This window comes from Lolium perenne, chromosome 2 (genome assembly GCF_019359855.2).
Source record: "Lolium perenne isolate Kyuss_39 chromosome 2, Kyuss_2.0, whole genome shotgun sequence".
Taxonomy (NCBI): domain Eukaryota; kingdom Viridiplantae; phylum Streptophyta; class Magnoliopsida; order Poales; family Poaceae; genus Lolium; species Lolium perenne.
Genome location: NC_067245.2, coordinates 287517627 through 287525741, shown reverse-complemented (window position 1 = coordinate 287525741; position 8115 = coordinate 287517627).

Below are 8115 nucleotides of genomic sequence, written 5' to 3'. Positions count from 1 at the left end.
ACTCGGTGAAGGAGGTACTAGTCCGGTAGATAGTGCCAGAGGAGGTGTTATATGCGGGGTATGTGCAGGGGCCCGCCTTCTTCCCGCAAGCTCGGCATCGTGATGGTGAAGGAAACATGGGAGGTACTACTGGTGCGTAGCGCTGAATGTAAGTGGAAGAATTAGGTTGTGTAAAGTGCATAGTTCAGAGCAATGCAAATGTTGACAAGCGAGTGCATAACACTATGTTACAAACTCAACAGGTGAAAAATTAGTGTATGATGAATATAAGCATGCTAATTTGGTGTTTCCGAATTCCAAAAAGCATTAGACAGAGCCGGTGATAATATCATACATAAATCATGGCATGTATATGTGGCTTAAGAAAATATACCCGAACCCTTGGATGGTTACGGCCCGGCTGGTCCTTGGACTTGAGCTTATATAAGCATCCGTAAGGTGGGGCCGACAAGAACTTGGTGGCAGCCTCTCGCAGATGCCTCATCGCCAGCAGCTTGCAATCCTTTTGACCAATGAAGGGTTAGCGCTTTCAGTGCATATGAAAATTGAAGAGCAACAGACATCAGCAGTGATATATAAAATGAATCTATGAGACACTGATGCATATAGTGCTGGATGTAAGTGTAAGAATAGGTGTGTGTGTTTCTGAACTATTGGTAAGCATTAGACAAAGCCGGCAATAAACAGAAAAAAATCAAATCATGTATGAGGATTAAGAAAATATACCTTATTACTGAATAGGGTACCACCCAAATGGCCCGTGGCCTTGTGCTTGAGGAGGTTTTGAAGATGGTGGCGGCACCATCGTCTTCACAAAGAGCCTCATCAGGATCATTTTTTATCCATTTGAGTAGAGGCACAGAAGTTTCATCCTGCATATGAATAGCAACAGAACTCATCATTGATATTTAATAAATCTATGAGATAGACTGATGCAAATAGTGCGGGTGTAAGTGGAAGAATAGGCTTGTGCATAGAGAACAGTTGACAACAATGCAAATGATTACAAAAGAAGCCAATGGAAATCAACAGTTTATATACTGGATGAGACAGACTGAAAAGTGAAAAATTAGTGTATGATGATTGTAAGCAAACGCAGTGTTTCTGAACTTTTGGTAAGCATTAGACAAAGCCAACAGTAATTAAACAGATAATAATGAAATCATGTATGTGGATTAAGAAAATATACCAGATTCATTAAAAGGTCACCGCCCAGCTGGCCCATGGCCTCGTGCTTGTAGAGGTTTTCGGAAGATGGTGCCGGCACCATCGTCCTCACAGCAGCCTCATTAGCCTCATTTTGCATCCACTTGAGTAAAGGCGCAGCAGTTTCAGCCTGCATAAGAATGGGAACAGATCTCAGCAGTGATATTGAATGACTCTGAGACAGACTGATGCATATAGTGCTGGATGTAAGTGGAAGGGTATGGCCGTGTATGGACAACAGTTCACAACAATGCAAGGGTGTGTTCGGTTCTGAAACAGCGTGGAATGGAATGGAATGGTTCCATTTCAGAGGAATGGAATGGTTAAATTTTTGTTCGGTTGGGATAAATGGAGAGCAGAAGAGATCGAGGTTAAACTAACCATTTGTCTCAAAATTATAATTAACAATTGCAAATGACATTTTAATCTCAAAGTCGTAATTAACAGCGCCTAATGGTGATCTTTTAATCTAAAAATCATAATTAACATCATTTTTTGTTGGGTTAGGGGAACTGGAGTAGATGAACATTACTGTATGATGATTGTAAGCAAACGAATTTGGTGTTTCTAAACTTTTGGCTTCGAGATCTTATGGGTTTCAACTCTAGCCTACCCCAACTTGTTTGGGACTGAAAGGCTTGGTTGTTGTTGTTGTAAACTTTTGGCAAGCATAGAAAAAACCGACAATAAACAGAGAAAAATCAAGGCATGTTTTGTGGATTAAGAAAATATACCATATTCATTAAAAGATCACCACCCAGCTGGCGCGTGGCCTTGTGCTTGTAGAGGCATTTAGAAGATGGGGGCGGCATCAACATACTGGCAGCCTGATCAGCCGCAGTTTTGATCTTCCTTTTGAGTAAAGGCCCTAAAGGCAGACCTCAGCAGTGATATTGAATTACTGTATGAGATAGACTGATGCATATAGTGGATGCTCTTAGCCTTTTGCAGCGTGAACACTAGCTATGGACAGACAAAAAACTAGTTAACTCAGCTTTGTCTAGATATGAATGTACTACCACCATCCAAAAGCTTAAGCCTTATTTATTTTTGAGAAATCAAAACAAGCAAAGTTTGACCAAAATTTTAGAACATTCTATCAACAAATATAATACTGTGTAGATACCGTAGGAAAATATATTTTATTATCTATTTAATGATATTAATTTTGTATTTTGCATGTTACTGATTTTTGGTAAAATCTTAGTCAAACATGGTATAGTTTGACTTTCTAAAAATAATATAAGCCCAAAGCTTTGGGATGGAGGCAGTAGTATCTAGAGCTAAAACACATCTAGATACATCCGTATCTACAGATAGTTGAGTCAATTAATTTGGATCTGAGGGAGTATCAGATTCAGACTACATCATGGTAAGTTGGTTAAAAAAATTACCCTCGGGCGGTCCCCGCCCACTCGGCAAAGGCATTTCGCTTCTTGTGCCGCAGATCGGGCCATGCTCCTGCAGCAGGTGGGGCGCTATTCTCGTTCCCCATAGCCTCAAAGACGGAACACGGAGGTACCAACCTGATACAGAGAATATAGAGCATGGTGTCACAGAGGCTTTACGCACAAACACCCGAAGACATGTGCTACTTTAAGCATATTCCGAACGAGGAACAGATTGAGGATGCAGAGAGACACTTAAAAGGTAAAGAGTGGATAAGCAAACGGAGTACTGCCGCGGGCTGGGGATGCAGCTCAGGCTCAGCCAACTGCCCACATGCGTGGTGGCCTTACGCTCCATTGCCCCCACCGCCGAGGTCTTACCTTTCCTGTACAAGCTGACAAAAGATACAGTGAGGATCAGCAGAAACTACAAAGGTTGCAAATGTCGACAAATAAAGGAAGAACACCCCAATCCAAGCAAAGGTAGCCCCCGCCCCCACCCCCATCAATCACTCCTAGCTCGAGGGTGACCAGAAAGACACCCCTTCGCCCAGAATAGGAAAGAGATGCGCAAGATATCGAGGAGAGGAAAAAATAACCGATCTCGAGAAAGGAAAGAACATTACTAGTCCTACCTAATCCGCTTGGTCTAGATGCAGCTTGCCCCTCCAAGCTGGATGCCTGGACGGTGGAGGCGAAAGGAGGGGATCGAGCTAGCGGCTTGCATCCGTCGGCAATCGGCACTCGATCGGGAGAGAAGGGGTGCAACATAAAGGGGAGGGGTAACATATTTTATTACACAGTGAACTTACTGATGTGACTAGTCATTACATGTCTCACGAAAACTAGGGCCCATAGCGTGGCACCCCAAATTCACTTGAAGCTGCCCGGCGGGACGCATTGGCGCGTCAAGAAACCCCCGAATTGTAGCGGGGAAATGAAACATTTCACAAAAATTCGAAATTCAAGCACACCGCCATGCGCCAAGCACGCGGCTGTTCCTTCCTCTTCCTCGGTTCCTCCTCCCCTATCCGAAAAAACCCCAAATCCCAAGCTCAAACCAAAAAAAAAAAAATCCCCTGGCCGCCATGCATGTCCTCGTTAACCCGCTAGAGATCGTTCCCGGACGATGCGGACCCCCGCCCGAGATCCGTAATTCCGTCCACCTCGAGGCACTTTGCGTGCTTTGTCTCGCCGCAGCGGCTTGAGGGCGCTGAAGAGGAAGTTCCACCGGAAAGTGCTCATGGCAACCGTGCAAGCTCACCGGCGTGCTGCATCCCGAGAGGAACTGGTCAAAGCTTTGCTATTCGCCACACACAAAAAATTGCGGGCCAAGATCTGGTCAAAGCTTCGTCGATGGCTTGCCGCGAGAGGCTTGGAGTCCAGAGTCAATAAACTAGCTGCTCGAGGATCAAGTGGCGGTTTACACGGATTCATATTAACTCGACTCAAGTTTGTTAGTCTAGTTAACAAATGCATCTAGATACATCCATATCTAGACAGAATTGAGTCAATTAATATGAATCGTAGGGGAGTACCCGAAAGTGTTTCATGCTACCAACTAATGCGCCTGCGGTGAATCGGCCGTAGAAGTAATTGTGCTACTACTCATACGATGAACTGATTGTGTGGGTGTCGAATTTTGCAACGCGATCATCCACGGAATGCTAAATCTAGCGCCAAAGGCGTACAAATCATAACATACTACAGCACCAGAACATAAGAGTATGAATCATAAAGTAGCTCAACATTTTGCATCAGGGCTGGGTGGTCCTGAGACTACCGGGACGCCCCTGATGATCTCCGGGTGTGCATCCTCTTCAACGCAAAGCTGTGTACTCGGTCCACGGCCTCCTTCGGTAGGCTGGATAATCTCAGGTGCAGGACCTTCGTCTATGAGAGGCTCGTCATCAGTACCATCCACAGTGCATCGGGCTGGGTGGTCTTGAGACTACCCGGACGCCCCCGATGATCTCCGGCGTGCATCCACTTCAACGCAAAGCTGTGTACTCGGTCCACGGCCTCCTTCTTCGTAGGCTGGATAATCTCGTGTGCAGGACCTTCGTCTATGAAACGGCTCGTCATCGCACTCATCCACAGTGCATCAAACTGAGATTCATCTTCAAATCTCCCATCAAACCGAGAGACCTCTTCAACTCTATGCTTCGCAATTAGTACATCAACCGATTAGACAAACATCTAAGGGATGCAAACAACAAATGCCGTTTTACATATTTACCTTCTCATCCGGCACAAGACATGTCCCAGAGCTGAAACCCGTTTCTGAAGCAAGCGCTTTTTCTCTCCTTCCCGTCCATCCATCTGCAACAAGTTAAATTTGAGTACGTAACCTTGCACAAAGAATGCAAACTATTGATTGAAACAAATGGGCATCAATATAAATAATTAACTACATATGCCAAGCACACATACAGTGTGAGCAAGATCTCGCTTCTCCCGCTAAAGGATCATTATATGGTTCACCATGCTAAACCCGCCTAACATATGTGCGGTCCATCCCAAAAGCGTGTAAATGATCTGCCACTACAGGGTGAGGCCTCTTCTCACCATTCATACATGTGCAGCGCGGGCAATACACGTCTGTGTTGTGACCTTCATGAGCTCTAATAAACCCCATAAAGGGTTGAACACCATTTATATATGAAGGGGAACATAAGTGTCCATGCAGTATCCAAGTTCTGTCCATCTATTTAATTATGAGATACAGTGGTTGGTGATTAATTTAAGGCGAAGTAGGAAATGTATATCCATCGAGTACAAAACTATATTACATGATTATGCATTTCAGCAATCATGTCGAGTACAAAACAAAAAATGCCCATCGACATTTTAGCAAACAGATCGTGTACAAAACTCGCCATGGCATTTCAGCAAATTAACGGATCGAGTGCAGAACCGACTCTATATGCCCACGCAAATGAACAAATTGATCGATGACAAATCGAGCGGAAAACTATAAAGTGCCAATTAGTTCGAGCATACCGACGAATTTTTTAGCAGCATCAAGATAATATAAATCGTTAGGCCGTCTTGCCCGATACATGATTGAGCTAGAGATAGCAGCCCTACCGTGGATCAACTTGACCGCCGGTGCCTCGAGAAGAACGACGGGAGGGGAAGCTTCTTCTTCGCACCTGACGGGACGGGGAGGAAGCTCTTCGCACGGACGGGGATAAGTTGTGTAGGGGTGGGTGGGGGTCATGCGGCCGGGCCGCCGGGTGATAATTAAGGTCGGTAGGTGGCGTTTAATGGAGTTGCGTGTGTAATTTGCCGTGCACAAGGTTGAGGAATAGGCGGTTCCCTTTGCCGCGCGCACAATTCAAACTATCCCGCCCATGTAGTTTAAATTCGCCATATTTTCGTTAAATCGACATAAAGTCATGTGAGTGGGGGAAAATTAGCAAAGTTGCTTGAAAAATAGTAAAACTCTGGAATTATCCTTTAAATATGCTCTACTTCGTGTGGAAATCGGGGTGTGGAAGCATGTTGAGCTGTTTTATTTGTACTTTCTTCATTAAAACTCCCATTTTATGCACTTTGGATGGAAAGAAATCATTTGTACATAAATTTTGACAACGCCATTTGCAAACACTAATTGTTTTACATGCCAAGATGCACCCATCCACCAAATATATATGGGGCAAAATTTTATCACAATCTAGCAGATATGCACAATTAGTGAGGGACCCCTTTTGATTTTGTGCAATTTCCACTAATTAGGTAGAGAGAAGGGGTTAATTAATTAGGCCATGTTAGGGGTTATGTGTTTTAGATTAGGTTGTGTGGATTCAAATACAACTTCTTTATTTGTGTGCTATGATTAATCAAAACTAGATTGATCGACTGCGCACACATTATTAGAGGCGCATGCCTTTGCGCACAAAGTGCATGTGTGTGTTGTTGGCCACCAATTAACGAGAGAGAGAGAGAGAGACAGAGAGAGAGAGAGAGGTAGAGAGAGAGATCTACATACGAGAGAGCGATTGAAATCCCCAAATTAAACACATATATATATGCATGGCACATTTAATTTAATTAGAGGACCGCGAGCTATGGCACCCCTGGCCTGCTTGATGCACAATTAAGTGTCATTGGCCTATATATAGGGTTTAATTAGGGTTTAGGGTTTAGGGTTAGGAGGTTAGGGTATAGGGTCTAGGGTCTAGGGTTTAATGTTTATGGTGTTTAGGGGTTTAGGGATTAGGGATTAGGGTTTATTTAATTAGGGTTTAAGGTTTATGGATCATCGATCGAGTGCGCACACACACATTATTAGAGGCACACGCGCCTTTGCGCATAAAGTGCATGTGTATATGTGTGTGTTTTTTTGGCCAACAACGATATATAGATGATCGAGAGAGAGAGAGATTGAAATCCCCAAGAATATGTTCAAATATATATTAAAATATATGCACGAATGCATGCATGGTAGGCCATGCATGCACACTAATTATATATATATTATGAGGAAACTTAATCAAATGTGTTTTCATTCGAGAGAACTTGTCAAAATTCAAGTTAATTAATTTATCATCGATAATTATATAATTAATTAATGAATCTCAGGGAGATGTTATACAACATATGATCGATATAGGCCATGTCGTATATATTAATTGGTGTTAATCTACCGTTTAATTTGCTAGCTAGCTGCTATATATAGATCGAGCATGTTTTTATTAGATCGGGTTATAGCTAGCTAGTATAGTTTAGGGTTATGTGTTTTAATGAACTAGGGTTTGATTAGCTAGGGTTAGTTATATATATGGTTTAGGGTTAATGCATGGCACATTTAATTTAACTAGAGGACCGCGAGCTAGGCACCCCTGGCCTGCTTGATGCACAATTAAGTGTCGTTGGCCTATATATAGGGTTTAATTAGGGTTTAGGGTTAGCTAGGGTTTAGGGTTTAGGGTTTAGTGTTTAGGGTGTTTAGCTAGGGTCTAGGGTTTAGTTTAGGGTGTTTAGGGTCTAGGGTTTAGGGTTTAATTAGTGTTTAGGGTGTTTAGGGTTTAGGGTTTAGGGTTTAGTGTTTACGGTGTTTAGGGTCTAGGGTTTAGGGTTTAGTGTTTAGGGTGTTTAGGGTCTAGGGTTTAGTGTTTAGGGTGTTTAGGGTTTAGGGAGTTTTTAGGGTTGTTTAAGGTGTAGGCTCGATCGATCGAGTGCGCACACACATTATTAGAGGCACCCACGCCTTTGCGCATAAAGTGCATGCGTATATATGTACGTGTGTGTTTTTTGCCACCAACAACGATATATAGATGATCGAGAGAGAGAGATTGAAATCCCCTAGAATATGTTCAAATATATATTAAAATTGATATAGGCCATGTATATTTTAATTGGTGTTAATCTACGGTTTGCTAGCTAGCTGCTATATATAGAGCATGTTTTTATTAGATCGGGTTATAGCTAGCTAGTACAGTTTAGGGTTATGTGTTTTAATTAAGTAGGGTTGATTAGCTAGGGTTAGTTACATATATATGGTTTAGGGTTAATG